Source organism: Triturus cristatus, chromosome 11 (assembly GCF_964204655.1).
Source record: "Triturus cristatus chromosome 11, aTriCri1.1, whole genome shotgun sequence".
In the NCBI taxonomy this organism is placed as follows: Eukaryota; Metazoa; Chordata; class Amphibia; order Caudata; family Salamandridae; genus Triturus; species Triturus cristatus.
Window position 1 is genome coordinate 1,176,056,774 of NC_140594.1, and position 18,659 is coordinate 1,176,075,432.

Sequence of the window (18,659 nt, forward strand, 5' to 3'; positions counted from 1 at the left end):
TTGGTACGGCCGGAGCTTGTGTCTCAGACGCCGTTTTGCCCATCTTTTTTGTCCTTTGGTGCCACGTTTCTGAGCGTCCTCCTGGACTTGCTTCCTGTACATCGGCCGGCCGCTACTCTGGAACTTATGCATCGTCCTGCTCCCTGTTGTACTAGCCATGGCATAGCGGTGGCGCATTCTGTGGTCCTTTACTATCGAGCTTCACTCCAGTTTGACTTGTCTCTTACACCTCGACTTCTGCAACGGACTCCATGGTGGCCCATCCCGTCCAGGTTGGCTGTACTGCAATTTGATTCTGTTGGACTGCAGATTCGAAGGGGCCAAGGCTGAGGAAGGGGGTTTTTCTTGTTGCACATTGATACGTATATGGCTGGGACTGGGACTTGTGACTGTTGGAGGTACATGTAGCATGGGTGTTAGGTCGGGGCCTGGGGTTGGGTGACCGCGGATAACGATTTTGCTTGCATTGAATAGATCCTTGGCCCTCCTCCGATTAACCGTGTCATTCTTTTTCTTTTTCTTCTCTTTCTCTTCTCCTACATTTCGGGTACTCTTTTGGGGCGACAGACACACTGCTAAGGGGGGTAGGCCATAGCCTCTGCATGCGTGTAGGGTGGGGGGTATATTTCCTTGTTGTTTTTTTTTTTTCTATGGGCCTCCTTTTTCTTTCTTTCTCTTCTCTTTTTCTCTTCTGCCTTTCTACTCTTTACCTTTCTCGCTTGCTCTTCCCTTTCTTCTTCCTTGGGTCGATGGGAGGATTGGGAACTCGTGGGTAGTGCTTGGGGATCGTCATGTGATATGTTTCTTTTCTACCCTGATTTCATCGAGTGCGATTGATTACCTTACGGATAATGCTTGCTGACTCTTCTGATGATCGTTGCCCACTATAGTCCTAACTGCATTGCTTTGATTCGGATCCTTCCAGACCTGTTGCTATGGACTTATTCAAAACTTTATAAAAATTAAACCTCATCATCCTGGCGCTCGGCGGCACAATTGTGTATAACGTGACCTGGTCTATTCGTGCTTGTATTGATATGCTGCTGAGTTGTATAATTGCTTGCTGATGTGCCCTTTATTGTCGAGGCCGGCCTGAGGGTTGTAGGCCCGTATTTGTCTGCACATACTGTTAAATAAAGGTTTTCCAAAAAAAAAAAAAAAAAAAAAAAAAAAAGTAACTCTGCTGAAAAGCAGGCGTTAAAAGGAGAAATGTTTTCATTTTCCCTCCGTTTCTGACTTTGCATGCATGCCGCACTGTGCAGCTTTAAATTTTGTCTAAACATAGTATTTTGTACTGGAGGGGGACCCTCCCCGTAGGACCCTCCCCGTAGGACCCTTCCCGTACAAAACTCATCATAGAATCAGGCTAGGTTGCCTAGCACTATGGCTCTAAGGTGTGTGCCTGACGCACAGCAGCTAAAATCAGCACCGGTTCCAGGGAGAGGGGAGGAGAGCGTCACATCTCTGGACATACGACGGTCTCCTGCTCCCTCCCTGTCACGCAACGCAACACATTCTTGGCAGCTGCGCTGCGTTCTGTGATTTGTTTGAGAATCTGGGTCCAAGAGGGATGGATGAGCTGCTGTTTGCATGACATTATGTCAGGCAGGTCCCTGCTGAGCGCCTCAGAATATTTGGCGCTTCGGGTCCAGCTCTCTTCTGCCCAAGGCCGGCCCTGGATACAATAGTTTATTCCTGCTCTCACTGTAATGTATTCATTTAGCTCAAATCATCATATGAGGGACCAAATCAGTGGTCCTCAAACTTTTTAATGCTGCCCCGTGTTAAAAATAAATAAATAATTGGGCCCCCAGAAGTTTTCACAATCGTTCTGTTAAAATGTCCATGTTAAATAGGTCTAAACATAATTTAAACATTGCAGTTAAGTTCTGATACTCCTTTTAAAAATGCAATTGAATACATAATTGCCAAACTTACTATTGTGGTCAAAGCACTGCGATCAGCGTAATGCTTCTCTTGGCCATGGCCTACCCCTGCCTTGGGATCAATAACGCCCAGGGCCGGACTGGGAACCAAAACCGGCCCTGGCAATGTGCTCGGTCGCCCCCCCCCCCCCCACCCTCCCCCCAAGGTCGGGGAAGCCGCCGAGCTCTTTGCCAGGGCCGGTTTACGGCCGATTTTGTTACAGGGCCGATTTTGCAGCTATGCTGCAAAAACGGCCCTGTAACAAAAACAGCCCCCAGAGGTCCAAAACCGGCCCCCACCCGTGCGGCGCACCGGGGAATTGCCCGGTGCCCGCTACGGCCAGTCCGGCCCTGATAGCGCCCCCCAGTTTAAAGGCGTCTGGACCAAATGAACCCCATAGCAATAAAATTGGCAAACTGTAGATATTAAAGCTCTAACATGTTCGAGTTAGGGTGACCACCTGTCCGTAAATTTCACGGAGCGTCCCTTATTTGTGCCTCATGTCCGTTGTCCGTGATGATCCCTTTCAAGGACGCCTTTTGTCTGTAATAATGGACTTTCCAGTGAGCTGCGCTGTCCCACTGAAAGAACCCCAGCGTTCTCGAACGCTCGCTATAGGGGCTAGCTCGAACTCCTGCTGTGGACTCGAGGGCCTGCAGCAGCCCCTCCCCGACCGGGCACAGGCTGCTATCGGCCCATTGCCATTCTGTTTGCCGGACGAATATCACATACGGAATGATAACGGGCCTCTGTGCAGTGACAGCATGGGCTGGGCCTAGGGCAGGGCAGTCTGCTATTGTTCAGGGGCTGGTGCCACCTCACTGGGGCCAAGCTCTGGGGAGGTGGGGTTGCATTTTGACACTTCTTACAGGGTTTAAAGGACAGTCCAGATCCCTTGTGTGGCAGACAGTGCTTCATTTGTATTAAAATAAGGGCTGGGACAGGGCCTGCTCTAGGGCGGTGCGAATGGTGCCACCACACCGGGCACTGACTTGGGGTGGGGGCGTCGTTTTTGCAAGTATACTATTATTTTAAGAGCACCCGCTGCCATGTTATTGGCCTCCAGCAATTTTCAGGCATCAATTAAAATGTCAAGGTAACTCCGGTGGTTAATCATCTTCCTGGAAAGAGACAATCTCAAGGTAGCACAGAGGGTTAAAATGCCTGCTGCTAAGAACGTGTACCACACAGCTAACAAACTGCATATAATGTACATAGGTCAGAAGGTTAATGCTTCTGTAAGAGAGCTCGTTTTGTTACTTATCGCTTATAAGTCAAAATCCTAATATAGAACATTGAGCTATTAACTGTCATCAATGAGCTGCATGCAAACTGCAAGATATAAGTTAAAGCTATATGTTTTTTTGCCCAGTCTTCCTGTAGGAACCTGGGGTCACCAGGCCCTATGGGCGGTAACGTGGCGCGAGCCGGTCGGGCAACCAGAGGGCTATGTGTTAAGCAACCATACACCACACACTCCTCATGGACTAGGGACACACACAATAAGTGACGCCACACCGTTTAAATTATGCAAATACTTCAAGTTTATCCAAGGAGAGCTGGTCAGTTGCAGTTCAGGAAATAGCAAGGCTATACATGCGTTATAATACCATCAATCACTAGATACGGCAATCCTGACGATGTACATGCAGTGCCTAATCTTATACATACACTTCCTGAAGATGGCTCAGCAAGGGTGATTATAGCGCTGCGCGCGTTAAGCAAGGTCTTTCTCTGAACAGGACATCTAACACAGAGCACTACTCGTAATGGGTGACACTGGATACGTTAACATGGAGCCTGTAGAACTGAGCGCTCCTCGTAATCAATGGCACTTAATACTGTGAAGCAAGGCATATCAAACAAAGCGCTACTCGTAATGGATGACACGTAACACTTTCAAGCGGAACATATAACATAACGCGCTACTCGTAATCACTGGCATGTAATACTTTTGAGCAGAGCATATAACACAACGCGCTACTCGTAATCACTGGCATGTAATACTTTTGAGCAGAGCATATAACACAACGCGCTACTCGTAATCACTGACATGTAATACTTTTGAGCAGAGCATATAACACAACGCGCTACTCGTAGCCACTGGCATGTAAATACTTTTGAGCAGAGCATGTAACACAACGCGCTACTCGTAATCACTGGCATGTAAATACTTTTGAGCAGAGCATGTAACACAACGCGCTACTTGTAACCACTGGCATGTAAATACTTTTGAGCAGAGCATGTAACACAACGCGCTACTCGTAATCACTGGCATGTAAATACTTTTGAGCAGAGCATGTAACACAACGCGCTACTCGTAGTCCCGGTCTCTCAGGACGTGGAAGCGGAGTCGGTGGCGTGAAGCGCCACGCGAGGGTAATGTCAATCAGTACTTCGGAAGGCTTCCAGCGGGGAGTGTTACCGGACTCAAGGAGCAAGTCCCTATGCTCCGGTGCAGTTCACAGGGCACCGCGTTCAGTATCGCGGAAGGGGGGACACGGACAGGATCCCTCGGCGGGGTCTCTCCGTCACGCAGGCAGGGGAGGGGACTCCCACGGAGGGGACAACCCGGGCCAAGTGCGGTGTGGTTCCCAGACCAGCAGGGGGCGCACCAGGGGGGATCTCGGCCTCCGGGCTTACCTCCGTCTCGGCGTCAGCAGGCGTCCGTCCTCACGACGATGGGGGAACTCGGCCCGACCTGGCGCACCTCCTCACACGGCTGCGACGGCAGCGACGGGGCCCCGGGCTTCTCCTGGGCCTCGCAACACAGCAGGGCACTTCTCCAGGCCTCCAGGCCGCGGCGGTGAGTGCGCTGGCTTCGTCGTCGCAGGGGGGGGCTCAAATTAAGGATGGGGATATGGTGCTCAGCGGAGCACGCTGCCGAGGGTCCCAGACCAGGGCGGGGAGCGCGGGGGTCACAGCGCTAGTACCTCGTCGATCTCCGATGGCTTGGCAATCGGCTTAGCATTTAGTTCGATAGGTCAGCTTGGACACGCAGTCTCAGCTCTGGCATTCAAGGCTTACAGCTCGCTCTTGTCATGCAGTCTCAGTTCTTACAGTTAGGTTTCAGTTCTCAGTTGACAGATGAAGTTTTGTGGCGCAGATGTATCTGGCGCCCTTAAGGGGTTCTGTTCTAGGGGGTAGGAATGGAGAGGGCGACTAGATCCTTCCTAGTCAGGCTGGCAGAGAGTCTCTGGGTCCTCCTACTACTGGGCAAGATCAGTGGGATTCACAGGGCACCTCACTCACTTAAGAGGCAGTACCTAAATCCTGTCACTCTCAGAGGCATAAGTCCCTGGCTAGGCCCTACCGCCTACACTCCTGGTGGATTCTTCCAGCTCTGCTTCACCCCAATGGCCAACTCACCACAAAAGTTTCCCTCCCACTCTTAAGTAGCCCTAGGTCAGGTGACCTCTAGCCAAGGCGGCAAAAGTAAAACCCCACCTCCCTTCTAGAAGGTTCCAGCACATTCCAGGAGCTTCCCCACTCTACCTATGGGACAAAAAGGTGGGCTGGTGTCGCAACATTGTTGTGGGTCCCAGCCAGCTCCTGGCAGCTAGGGTGCTACTATGAAAAACGACCACCCTGCAGTAGCAGGGGTCTGTGGCAGCCATCTTGGGAGAAGGGAGCACCTGCACCTTAACACTGATTGGCAATGAAAAGGCGCCCGGAGACCTAGTCCAACATAAAAATGAGGGTGGAAAAAAATGAGGCACGATACAAAAATAGAAGGGGAGACCACCCTAGGGCTGACAGGTCCAACATGCATCCCCCCCAGCCGAAAGAGGGGAGAGCTACCCAACCTCTAGGGAGTTCTCTTCACTAAGGTGGAAAAACCTGGAAAGACCGTCAGCATTGGCGTGGTCAACTCCGGGCCGATGTTCCACCCGAAAGTCCATCCCCTGTAGGGAAATGGACCACCTCAACAACTTGGGGTTTTCGCCTCTCATCTGCATGAGCCAGCGAAGGGGGCGGTGGTCGGTCTGGATAAGGAAGTGAGTGCCAAAGAGGTATGGCCTCAACTTCTTCAGAGCCCAGACCACCGCGAAGGCTTCTCTCTCAATGGTGCTCCATCGCCGTTCCCGAGGGAGGAGTCTTCGAGATATGAAGGCCACAGGTTGGTCTTGGCCCTCGGTGTTGAGTTGCGAGAGCACCGCACCTATGCCGTGCTCTGAGGCGTCGGTCTGTACAATAAATTCCTTGCTGAAATCGGGTGTTGCTAGTACTGGAGCTGTACACATCGCATCTTTCAGCGTATCAAAGGCTTCTTGGCATGCAGCTGTCCATATGACCTTGCGAGGCTGTTTCTTTGAGGTCAACTCCGTCAAGGGGGTCACGATGGTACCATAACCCTTGACGAACCGGCGGTAATACCCAGTGAGGCCGAGGAAAGCTCGGACCTCTGTTTGGGTCTTGGGGGGCTCCCAAGCCAAGATGGTCTCAATTTTGGCCTGGAGGGGTTGCACCTTACCTCCGCCCACCAGGTGTCCCAGGTACACGACAGATCCCTGTCCAATCTGGCACTTGCTGGCTTTAATGGTTAAGCCAGCGCGTTGCAGCGCCTGCAATACCTCCTGGAGGTGATGCAGATGGTCCTCCCAGTTGCTACTGAAGACAGCTATGTCATCCAAGTAGGCTGCTGAGAAGGACTCCAGGCCAGATAGTACCTGATTCACTAACCGCTGGAATGTGGCCGGAGCATTTTTGAGCCCAAAGGGCATCACTCGAAATTGGTAGTGGCCCTCTGGGGTGGAGAACGCAGTCTTCTCCCGTGCTCCATCGGTCATGGCAATCTGCCAATATCCGGATGTCAGGTCAATGGTGCTGAGGTACCGGGCTGCTCCCAGCCGGTCCACCAGCTCATCTGCACGTGGGATGGGGTGAGCATCTGTCTTCGTGACAGAGTTCAACCCCCGGTAGTCCACACAGAACCGAAGCTCCGGTGTCGTACCCGGTGGGGCCGCTTTCGGCACCAACACCACTGGACTAGCCCACGGGCTGCTGGAAGGTTCTATCACCCCCAGCTCCAGCATCTTTGCCAACTCACGCTGGATGCTATCCTTCACTCGGTCAGAGAGCCGGTAAGACTTGTTCTTCACCGGGGGGCTGTCCCCTGTGTCCACATCATGGGTACACCAATGAGTGATTCCAGGCGTGAGTGAGAACAACGAGGCAAACTGTCCCAGGACATGGCGACAGTCCCTCTGCTGCTCTGGGGTCAAGGATGGGGAGAGGACTACACCTTCCACCGAACCATCCTTCTCTTGCACCGCTAGAAGGTCAGGAAGAGCCTCACTCTCTTCCTCTTCGCTCCCATCCGTCACCATAAGGAGAGCAAGCTCTGATCGCTCATGGTGCGGCTTCAGGCGGTTGACGTGGAGCACCCTGAGGGGATGACGGGGGGTTTTCATATCGACTACGTACGTGGTCTGGCCTTGCCGCTCCACAATGTCGAACGGGCCAGTCCACCGGTCCTGGAGGGCACAAAGCTCCCCAGGTTCCATAACCCACACCTTCTGTCCAACGTCCAACTCGACCGTCCGAGCGTTGCGGTCATACCACTCCTTCATCACGGTCTGGCTAGCCTCCAGGTTCTCTGTGGCTGCCTTCCACAGCTTGGCCATCTGGCTGCGGAACGCCAGCATGTAGCTGACAATGTCACAGGGAAGCTTCTGCGAAGTCTTCTCCCACCCCTCTTTCACTAAACTGAGGGGACCCCTAACGGGATGGCCATAGAGCAATTCAAACGGGCTGAACCCGACTCCCTTCTGCGGTACCTCCCGATAGGAGAATAACAAGCAGGGGAGGAGGACGTCCCACTTACGCCTCAAGCCCTCTGGAAAGCTTCGGATCATCCCCTTCAATGTCTTATTGAAGCGCTCTACAAGTCCGTTAGTCTGGGGGTGGTAAGGAGTGGAGAACCGGTAGGTCATTCCACACTCCTTCCACATGGCCTGCATGTAGGCCGACATGAAATTCGTGCCCCTATCCGACACCACGACCTTCGGGAATCCCACTCGGGTAAAAATTCCCAACAGTGCCCGCGCCACCACCGGTGCAGTGATGGTCCTCAGAGGAATAGCCTCTGGGTACCTTGTGGCGTGGTCCACCAAAACCAAAATGAACCGGTGTCCCGCTGCGGTCGGAGGGTCCAATGGACCAACAATATCGATACCGACCCGCTCAAACGGGGTCCCGACCACGGGGAGCGGTTCCAACGGGACCTTCAACTTAGTCCCAGTCTTGCCACTAGCCTGACAAGACTTGCAGGTCTTGCAAAAGGTGTCTGAGGCAATCCTCATCCTGGGCCAATAAAAATGGGGGACTAACCGTGCAAAGGTTTTGTCCTGGCCCAGGTGTCCGGCTAAGGGTATCTCGTGCGCTAACTCCAGCAGAAAGGCCCGGTAACATTGGGGGACCACTATGGCCCTCGAAGATCCATGTACCGGCACCCTGGGCTCACTGTATAGGAGACCATCCTCCCAATACACGTGATAACCTCCCAGCTCCTGACTGGCCGCTTCGGCTTGCCGCCGCATACCTTCAAGAGTGGGGCACGTCCTTTGTGCCTGACAAAATTCCTCCCGGGTAGGCCCCCCTTCCACATGCCAGTCAGCAAGGGTCGGCAAGTCCTCCACAGGAACGACATCTACCTCCGCGGACTCTGGGGGCACCTCTGCGGCCTCCCCATTCATCTCACGGGGCATGTCCTCTACCACCTTCTTCTTTCCACGTTTGGCTTTGGGTTGAGCCATGATTCCAGGCTCCAACCCAGGGTGAGTTCCATGCCGGGCAGCCATGGACCGCGTGCTGACGCAAGTCCACCCTGGTAATCCCAGCATCTCGGTGTGAGCGTGAAACTCGACGTCCTTCCACTTGGTGTGCTCCAGGTCGTTCCCTAGCAAACACCCCACAGGCAAGGCAGGGCTCACAGCAACTCTCAATAGGCATTTGACTCCTCCCCACTCGAATGGAACACGAGCCACTGGATAGTGACTCAAACTGCCGTCAGCCAATACGGCCGGATGGAACTCCTCGGGGACTACTTGGTCTGGGGACACCAGCCGCCGCACGACAGTGGTCATGCTGGCCCCTGTGTCTCTCAGAGCTTCCACCTCCTCCCCATTAATTCTCACCCTCTGCTGATATTTAGCAGTGTTCGGGGGCAGGGACACTACGGGGACCACCTCTCTATCCCCGAGTGAAACCAGCGTCAGGCCTGTCCACTCCCCTTCCCTATCTAAGGGCAGCTCCACCCCAAGAGCTATACTACTCACCCCGGGACTTTTCCCGCCCAATGGGGCTGGGGGTCGCTTGCGACACTTGGGATCTCCTCGGTAGTGTCCAATCTCCCCACACTCGTAGCACCGCACAATCCTTGGCTGCTGACTCCTGTCAGGGTAAGTGGGTCTTGTGGAATTGGACGGGGGTGGGGTTCCTACTCCCTTCCCAAACTTATTTTGGGGCCCTTTCGAGAACTCCACCTTTTTATCTCCCCCCTCTTTCTTCTGGGGGAAACCCTGTCCGCCCTTCGAGCCATCTCCCCCGGGGCCCTTGTGAGACACCCGGGTGCTCACCCAAATATCTGCCTCCTCCGCAAGCTCTCGAGGATCCATCAGCTTGCGGTCCACCAGATGTTGGCGCAGCTCCGGAAAGCTCTTATCCAAGAGGTGCTCCCTTAAAAAAAGATCGTACAACCCTTGGTAGTCCTGCACCTCGCTGCCACGCACCCAACCATCTAGTGCCTTCCTCGCATAATCAAAAAAGTCTACCCATGTCTGGGTGGACAGCTTATGGCTGCCACGAAACTTCTGCCTATACTTCTCGGGGTTAAGGCAAAACTTCTTTAACAAGGCCTCTTTCATGGGGGCATACCTGACCTGATCCGCCTTGGCCAAATATAGCAGGGTGTCCCTAACAGTGGGAGGTATATACCGGTAGAGACCACCTCCCCAATTACTCTCGGGAACCCCATGGGCCGTTAAGGCTACCTCGTACGCCTCCAACCACTTCATGATGTCGTCCCCCACTGTGTAATTGGCCTATTACTTCTTTGGGTAGGTAGAATTTCGATTCTTGAGGTTCCCTGGGTATGCTGCCACCATTGCCCTTATTGGACACGTTCAATTGGAGGGCGCATAACTCCAGCTCTTTTAACTGAAGCTCGTGCGCCAGCTTCTTCTCCTCCATTTCCCATTTCTTATTCTCTCTTTCTTGTTCCAATCTGGCCCTTTCCCTTTCTTTTTCCCTTTCTCTTTCATGCTCCAACTTGGCTAGTTACCATCTTAATTGCCTCTCTTCCCTTCTGTCCTCATACTCCTCTGGAGACGCGCTCCTCCTAGACCCCGTCCTACTACTGGCCCCAGAACGACTCCCTGGGGGCACATTTTCGGACACGTCTACATTCACGATGTCTAGGACTTCCTGGGCGCTCTCCTCCTGAGGTGCATCTGGCGCCTCCTGTCCCTCATCCCCTCTCCCTTCTGGGTGGGCTTCTACCCATGCCCTAATGGCGGTGCGGAGTTCCGTTCCTTTGGCCCTCCGCATCCCAGGCACCCCCATCTCCTGCGCGAACTCCCTTAGTTGCTTCACAGTGTACCCCTAGAGGTCAGCTAACCGGAATTCCATTCTGGCAGGTGGGGACCTAGACACTAAGGAGAAAATTCCTAGGGTGTAGGCAACAGTTAAAAGCTAACCAGGCTTCTTGCACTCTCTACCTGGACAGTGGAACCAATAATCCAGCAAACAATGGTTGTTGAGCCCTGGAACAAAAATGTAGGATAGGCGTTTAATTGTGGCGCCCTTCGCCTCACGGAAGGGTGCTGTATGGTCACAGGTCCTAAGGATCCCACCGCTGGCCAACAATGTAGGAACCTGGGGTCACCAGGCCCTATGGGCGGTAACGTGGCGCGAGCCGGTCGGCCAACCAGAGGGCTATGTGTTAAGCAACCATACACCACACACTCCTCATGGACTAGGGACACACACAATAAGTGACGCCACACCGTTTAAATTATGCAAATACTTCAAGTTTATCCAAGGAGAGCTGGTCAGTTGCAGTTCAGGAAATAGCAAGGCTATACATGCGTTATAATACCATCAATCACTAGATACGGCAATCCTGACGATGTACATGCAGTGCCTAATCTTATACATAGACTTCCTGAAGATGGCTCAGCAAGGGTGATTATAGCGCTGCGCGCGTTAAGCAAGGTCTTTCTCTGAACAGGACATCTAACACAGAGCACTACTCGTAATGGGTGACACTGGATACGTTAACATGGAGCCTGTAGAACTGAGCGCTCCTCGTAATCAATGGCACTTAATACTGTGAAGCAAGGCATATCAAACAAAGCGCTACTCGTAATGGATGACACGTAACACTTTCAAGCGGAACATATAACATAACGCGCTACTCGTAATCACTGGCATGTAATACTTTTGAGCAGAGCATATAACACAACGCGCTACTCGTAATCACTGGCATGTAATACTTTTGAGCAGAGCATATAACACAACGCGCTACTCGTAGCCACTGGCATGTAAATACTTTTGAGCAGAGCATGTAACACAACGCGCTACTCGTAATCACTGGCATGTAAATACTTTTGAGCAGAGCATGTAACACAACGCGCTACTCGTAACCACTGGCATGTAAATACTTTTGAGCAGAGCATGTAACACAACGCGCTACTCGTAATCACTGGCATGTAAATACTTTTGAGCAGAGCATGTAACACAACGCGCTACTCGTAGTCCCGGTCTCTCAGGACGTGGAAGCGGAGTCGGTGGCGTGAAGCGCCACGCGAGGGTAATGTCAGTCAGTACTTCGGAAGGCTTCCAGCGGGGAGTGTTACCGGACTCGAGGAGCAAGTCCCTATGGTCCGGTGCAGTTCACAGGGCACCGCGTTCAGTATCGCGGAAGGGGGGACACAGACAGGATCCCTCGGCGGGGTCTCTCTGTCACGCAGGCAGGGGAGGGGACTCCCACGGAGGGGACAACCCGGGCCAAGTGCGGTGTGGTTCCCAGACCAGCAGGGGGCGCACCAGGGGGGATCTCGGCCTCCGGGCTTACCTCCGTCTCGGCGTCAGCAGGCGTCCGTCCTCACGACGATGGGGGAACTCGGCCCCGACCTGGCGCACCTCCTCACACGGCTGCGACGGCAGCAACGGGGCCCCGGGCTTCTCCTGGGCCTCGCAACACAGCAGGGCACTTCTCCAGGCCTCCAGGCCGCGGCGGTGAGTGCGCTGGCTTCGTCGTCGCAGGGGGGGGGGCTCAAATTAAGGATGGGGATATGGTGCCCAGCGGAGCACGCTGCCGGGGGTCCCAGACCAGGGCGGGGAGCGCGGGGGTCACAGCGCTAGTACCTGGTCGATCCCCGGTGGCTTGGCAATCGGCTTAGCATTTAGTTCGATAGGTCAGCTTGGACACGCAGTCTCAGCTCTGGCATTCAAGGCTTACCGCTCGCTCTTGTCATGCAGTCTCAGTTCTTACAGTTAGGTTTCAGTTCTCAGTTGACAGATGAAGTCTTGTGGCGCAGATGTATCTGGCGCCCTTAAGGGGTTCTGTTCCAGGGGGTAGGAATGGAGAGGGCGGCTAGATCCTTCCTAGTCAGGCTGTCAGAGAGTCTCTGGGTCCTCCTACTACTGGGCAAGATCAGTGGGATTCACAGGGCACCTCACTCACTTAAGAGGCAGTACCTAAATCCTGTCACTCTCAGAGGCATAAGTCCCTGGCTAGGCCCTACCGCCTACACTCCTGGTGGATTCTTCCAGCTCTGCTTCACCCCAATGGCCAACTCACCACAAAAGTTTCCCTCCCACTCTTAAGTAGCCCTAGGTCAGGTGACCTCTAGCCAAGGCGGCAAAAGTAAAACCCCACCTCCCTTCTAGAAGGTTCCAGCACATTCCAGGAGCTTCCCCACTCTACCTATGGGACAAAAAGGTGGGCTGGTGTCGCAACATTGTTGTGGGTCCCAGCCAGCTCCTGGCAGCTAGGGTGCTACTATGAAAAACGACCACCCTGCAGTAGCAGGGGTCTGTGGCAGCCATCTTGGGAGAAGGGAGCACCTGCACCTTAACACTGATTGGCAATGAAAAGGCGCCCGGAGACCTAGTCCAACATAAAAATGAGGGTGGAAAAAAATGAGGCACGATACAAAAATAGAAGGGGAGACCACCCTAGGGCTGACAGGTCCAACATGCATCCCCCCCAGCCGAAAGAGGGGAGAGCTACCCAACCTCTAGGGAGTTCTCTTCACTAAGGCGGAAGAACCTGGAGAGACCGTCAGCATTGGCGTGGTCAACTCCGGGCCGATGTTCCACCCGAAAGTCCATCCCCTGTAGGGAAATGGACCACCTCAACAACTTGGGGTTTTCGCCTCTCACCTGCATGAGCCAGCGAAGGGGCCGGTGGTCGGTCTGAATGAGGAAGTGAGTGCCAAAGAGGTATGGCCTCAACTTCTTCAGGGCCCATACCACCGCGAAGGCTTCTCTCTCAATGGTGCTTCATCGCCGTTCCCGAGGGAGGAGTCTTCGAGATATGAAGGCCACAGGTTGGTCTTGGCCCTCGGTGTTGAGTTGCGAGAGCACCGCACCTATGGTGTTACGTTTTAAATTCTGAATTTGTGCTTTAAAGAATAAGGCCTGTCAAACTATACTGCCTACCAGTATTGATGACGTCACTCCTACATTACACCTTGTAATCCTCTGTCTTATCTAACCTTCCTATACACTGATTTACACACCTATGATTGTCTCTGTGTAATGTGTGTGTGATGTAAAGTGCTCTGACACCTTACACTGGCATAAGGGGTACTATAAACTGAATGAATCTGAGAGACCGTGGATATGGAGACTTGAGGGGCGCTGTTAATGGGTACTAATGAGGGAATCCGTAGCAGAGGTGGACATGGGGGGGCACCAACAAGTATTGTTGGGCAGGGTGCCACCAGTGTTGACGCCGGCCCTGGGAGGGGCCCTTGTCAGGAGCAGATTGCAGCCTGCATCACCAATTGCCCCTACCAGCGTAGCCAATGACAGTACCAACATAACTACTGCCCATCGCACTGTGTGACAATTCAGATTATTTCAGGCCCCCAGTGCTATAAAAAAGACTTGGGCGGCAGGTAGTAGTCATTTTTAATGTATATTGAATTAATAAACAACTATGTGCTCATTTTTAAATCAAAAAAACAGCACCACCATGTGGCAGATTGTCACAAGTGCTAGTTTACGATTAAGTGCTGATGCTGAGCACCAGAAACCACCGGCTCAAATTAAGCACCAGTGCTAGTAATTTATCGGAGATAATAAAAATGTTAGTCTCGCTCTGGTGAATAATGTGTCTGTTTGTGAGATCTGAGTTTTGTCTGTCTGAGTTTGGACTCCTCATGAAGTAGTGCAGAGGGGCAGTGTGTCTCCAGCAAAGCACCATGTGTAACATGCAGATCAAAGATTTTTTTTTTTTTTTAAATGTAGACCGCTTGGGGCGTGGCTTGGACGGCAGTCGAGATGGCCGCCTGATTCCGACGCTCCGTTGGTCCGGGGGAAGATGCTGCCCTTCCCGTGTCCTGTGGGGATTGTTTGTGGCTCAGGTTGAGCTTATCCCGCCGCGCATGATGCCGGGCACAAGAGGAGCCCTTTGACGCCAGCCGCTGTCCCTGCATTGGCGAGCTGCGGATCATCCTGCCTCGCGGTGAAATCCGAGGGGAAGGAAACAAGATGGCGCCTCCCCGCTAACCCGAGCGAAATCTCCTCGAGCATAGACTCGTGGTCTGCCCGCAAGTACCCTGCTTGTTTCTCTGATTGTATGGCTGTGTGCTCTCACTGTTGGTGCCTTGCTGGCACGATTTCATAGGCGCCTTGTCTCTACGAGCGGATCATCTCTAGTCGACATGCCTGACCTTAAAATGGCGGCGGAGGTGACGACGAGACGGAGCGATCCTAATCACCACAAGCAGTCCTAGCATGGATTTCACCACCTCAGCCAACGTTATCCTGACAAAACCTGCCATAGAGAGGGTTGCCCACAGAATTGCCAGCGCGACCCCGGTGCCAGTCTGTCCCAGACCACGATCGATGTCTGTCTGCCCAGTTTCGCTTTCAGACAGCAGTGCACAATAGCGGAATTAGACTCCCACTGCTCCCACTCCTGGTTTCATGAGCTGTGAAGCGCTCTTGGGTTAGAGACTGGGGGAGAGAAGGATCTGTGAGTCGGCCTTTGCCGCGCTGGGTCCCGTGTCCAGTGCGCGCTGGGGGAGATTCAATCGGCAATACATCGGAGGGCAGGATTGGGTCACCGGACTGGGTGCGACTTTGGCCCTGTAGCTAAGGGTATTTGACCACCTCATTAAGGCTCCTGCTGCCTCAGAGGCTTCGTCATACGGCCTTTTGGTGGCTTACCCTCCAACGCCCCTGTGTCTGGTCGACCGTCTGCAGAGTTGTGGTCATTTGGTCTGCAGGTTTCACGGATAGCATGCGACTCCCTTAAAAATCAGCCTTTCTCCAATCCAGTGCTCGGCGCTGTTGGAAGTCGACAGTCAATTTTGTCAAATAGTCAACACTGTCAATATTGTAATATTGCAGACCGGGTTCACAAGCCAGCTACATAAGACAGTTTCTCCTCCACTTGTTGCCAAGGCCTCCAGAATGGCTGACCGCGAATCTAAACTGGTGCATAAGAGAAACAAAGGTGAACCTGCTCAGTCAGACTCTCCTGTCAAAATGAAACCAGATATCAATAGCACCTTGGAACTAATTCTGAAAAAGCTGGCCGACGTCCATGACTTAGCCAAGTCGACCAAACAAACTACTGACACCATACAACTGGAGATAACAGCCATCAGAGAAGACATGAACGCAGTAAATAACAGACTTTCCGCTGCTGAACAGAGGATCAGTGATGTTGAGGACATTGTTTCCAAATCAAGTAAGGAGATGAAAGCCTTTTCGAACACATCCTCCATGCTCCTGAGACAGACGGCCGAGTTGGAGGACCGCAACCGTAGGGGCAATATCCGAATTCTTGGGATTCCGGAAGGTTCAGAGGATCCTCTGGGCTCCTGTTTAGCTTTCCTGGAGGATTGGATTCCTAAGTTCACTGGCATATCGTTCGACCAGCCCTTTGAATTGGACAGAGCACACAGAATCGCTGCATTCAAATCTTCCTCTAGGCAGGGTGTCCGCCCAATCATTTGTAAGCCTCTCCGTTTTCGCCACGTAGAAGCATTACTTGCCCATGCCAGGAAAAATCACAACCTCAGCTGGAAGGGTAACAAAATCATCTTCACCCAGGACTTTTCGAAACCTACTGTGGACACTCGTAGGGGTTCCTAAGCTTGAGAGACAAACTAAAATCCAGAGGCATTCTGTTCTCCTTTGTAGGGCCGGCTAGGTTCAAGATCACCGAGGGGGGGAGACACCTCTTTTTCACTGACCCTGGTGCTCTTGCCTCCTACTTGGAAGGCCCTCCTACTCAGGACATGGACTCGTCGCAGCTTCTGGCCAGCAAGAGAAAATCCTCACCGGGCCCGGCGTGACGCATGTACTGACTCCTCTGTTCCTCTTGCTATTGCCTGATCCAGGTGTTCCGAAGGGATATATTGGCTCTTTTGGTATTTGTGTCCTATGGGTGGTATGGATCTTTCTTTGTGGGATTTGCCATGCTGATAGGTCAATAGTTATTTGTACTTGAGCTGCATTCTTACCAACGGCTCTTTGAAAGTGGGATACTGGGAAGGTACGTTTACGTTTATGTATATATTTCGACATGTTGTTTCCCCTGGGGGGCGGGTGGACGCTTCTGTCGTCGCACCTCCCACGTGCTAGGTTTTGAGGGTGGGGTGGGGTGGGTGGGTGTGGGGGGAAATGGGGTTGAGAGCGCCCATGTTTATACGACCATTTTGATGGTTTTCACAGTTGCTTCCTCAATTGCTCTCCTTCTACCTTCCTGTTGTCTTCTTTTCTCTTCCCTTTCCTCCTTCTGCCTGTCTCCTCTCTCTGCCTGGCGCCTCCTACTCTCTAGTTGTGACAAGTGGCCTATGTACCGTATGCTTTGCTCGGGTTGGGGATGTCCGTTCTCCAGATGTGGAATACAGTTATGGTTGTATGTTTATATTGGCGTCCACAGTGGGCCTGCGCCGGTGTCATTAGAACTTTCACATTTGTTCTTATGTTACGACCCATACTTGTTGAATTCACCATATAGACACATTACTCATGACCACTAACAAGCAGGGGATCCTTCTGAATGATCTGAAGATAGCTTCCCTGAATGTCAAGGGCCTTAACCACCCTGTGAAGAGACGTAAGGTCTTGGAGTATTTAGCCAAAACCAAAAGTGATATAGTTCTCCTACAGGAGACTAAGCTCTCCGAAGTAGACAATAATCTGGTAAAGGGCAGCTGGATTTCGCAATTGGCATGCTCATCGGCAGTTAAGAAGAAGCGAGGGGTCTTAACCTTGATCTCGAGATCTGCGAACATCACGCTAGAATCCTCCCAACACGATGATGAGGGCCGTTTCTTGCTTACTCACTTGAGAAGGGGCGAAGACGTATTCCATGTGATCAATATTTATGGGCCCAACACAGATGATCCTACCTTTTGGTCAGGCGTCTCCGACAAGTTGGATGGTATCCCTCGGGAAGATTTGATAATAATGGCAGGCGACTTCAATCTTCCCCTGGACCCGATAATTGACAGACAGTCCACTTGCCAATATCACCCCACAAGCGCGCATGCTGAGCTCACCTCTATTTGCTCAAAATTTAACCTTAAAGATCCCTGGAGACTCCAACACCCAGACTCAAGGGATTATACTTTCTATTCGCCCCCCCACAACTCTTACTCCAGGATCGACTATATCCTTGTCTCCGGTGCATACACCAGCCTCATTGAGTCCTCTAATATTGCTCCACGATTGATTTCCGACCACTCATGCATCTCTCTCACCCTGACCGGTAGCCACAGAGAACAAACTCCCAAACGGTGGCGGTTTAACAATGATGTCCTATCGGATCCTGAAGATAAAAAAAAGATTACGGAGGCCATCTCAGAATATCTTGAACACAATAAGGTGTCTGACACTAATATAAACACACACTGGGACTCTCTTAAGGCCACTATACGGGGTACAATCATAGCGATAAAAACTAAAATAAATAAATGATTGAACCAGGGACTCCTTCAATTGGAACGGGAAATTAGAGACTTGGAGTCCGCACATATTGCCTCCTTGAATGACTCCAATCTACTCTTGACTCTGACACAGAAGAAGTATGAGTACAATAAAATACTGAGTGAACGGGCGGGGGTGTGGATTAATAAATTTAAAGCACTGAATCTCTGCGAGGCCAACAAGGCGGGGAAACTCTTGGCTTCATACCTTAAGCATAGACAAAATCAACACGTAATCTCTTCCATCAAGGACGCTAATAACCGAACCCACACATCTCACAAGGCCATTCTTGACACTTTCAAACAATTCTATCAGGACCTATACTCAAATAACCAGATTTTCGACACTGAGAAGTGCTCTGCCTTTCTCCGTGATCTTAATCTGCCATGCCTTTCAGACGATGACTCTGCCATGCTAGCAATGAAAATCAGTAGTTCGGAACTGGATAAGACGGTCAGGTCTTTGAAGGAAAATAAAGCCCCAGGGCCGGATGGCTTCACGGCATCCTTTTATAAGTCTTTCTTAACCCAGCTAGGTCCTGTGATGTTGCA